Source organism: Acyrthosiphon pisum, chromosome A1 (assembly GCF_005508785.2).
Source record: "Acyrthosiphon pisum isolate AL4f chromosome A1, pea_aphid_22Mar2018_4r6ur, whole genome shotgun sequence".
Lineage (NCBI taxonomy): Eukaryota > Metazoa > Arthropoda > Insecta > Hemiptera > Aphididae > Acyrthosiphon > Acyrthosiphon pisum.
Window position 1 is genome coordinate 61,193,967 of NC_042494.1, and position 973 is coordinate 61,194,939.

Below are 973 nucleotides of genomic sequence, written 5' to 3' on the forward strand. Positions count from 1 at the left end.
CACACCCCCCTATTACCCACTCTAAAAATCATATAAAAATATATTGTATATTTTTGTTACAACTTATAAAATATAATAACAAACTCAAAAGTAACTAAATAAAAACAATTCATTTTAACTACCTATTTATTTAAATAGTTCCATAATTTATCATAGGTTTGTTCTTTATTATCTTAAATAATAATATTTTAAAGGTAATTGATTAAATAATAATACAAAATATATAAATAATTATTAAATCTATGGTAAGAAAAATTATGATTTGATCACGTGCATTTTGATAAAAATGCAGAATGATGCAGCGTCCCGTGCGTGCCTCTTCAAAATGAAAGTAGGGGTACGCTAAAATTTCTGACAAATTAGTTGGGGTACTCCGTCCCCCTGCGTCCCCCCCCCAAGTCGAGCACTGGGTGTATCTAATATTAATTCATTTAAATCACTTATTTGCATGGTTTCAAAACGCTTAAATGAAAAATAAACGAAAAACTAAAATAATCTAATATAATTTAACATAATATAATATCATTAATCATAATTAATGATGAAAACAAAGAATAAACGTAACATAAAAAAACTGCAAATAAAGTTATTCAAAATAACTGTGCTTTTTTTTTTTTACATTGAACATAACATTGCTATTGTTTTTAAATCTTGGAGTCTATGTAAGTATGAATCTTATAAATTATAATTTATAACTATGAACAATTCAAAGTTGGCAAATCTATGTTAACAATAATTTATATTCCTGTATGATTTTTAAATATTACATTTTATAGAATATTATTTTATTTCTGTAATTCAAATTTCAATAAGATATACAACTGCAAGCACGTGGAACATTATGATGCCAAGTTGTATTATTGTTATAAATATTTTTTTTTTAATAAAATCTATTATTTCATTATTTTTATCTTTCATTCATGCCATAATATTTAAGCAATATTTGACACCTAGACTAACACTAACTTGCCAG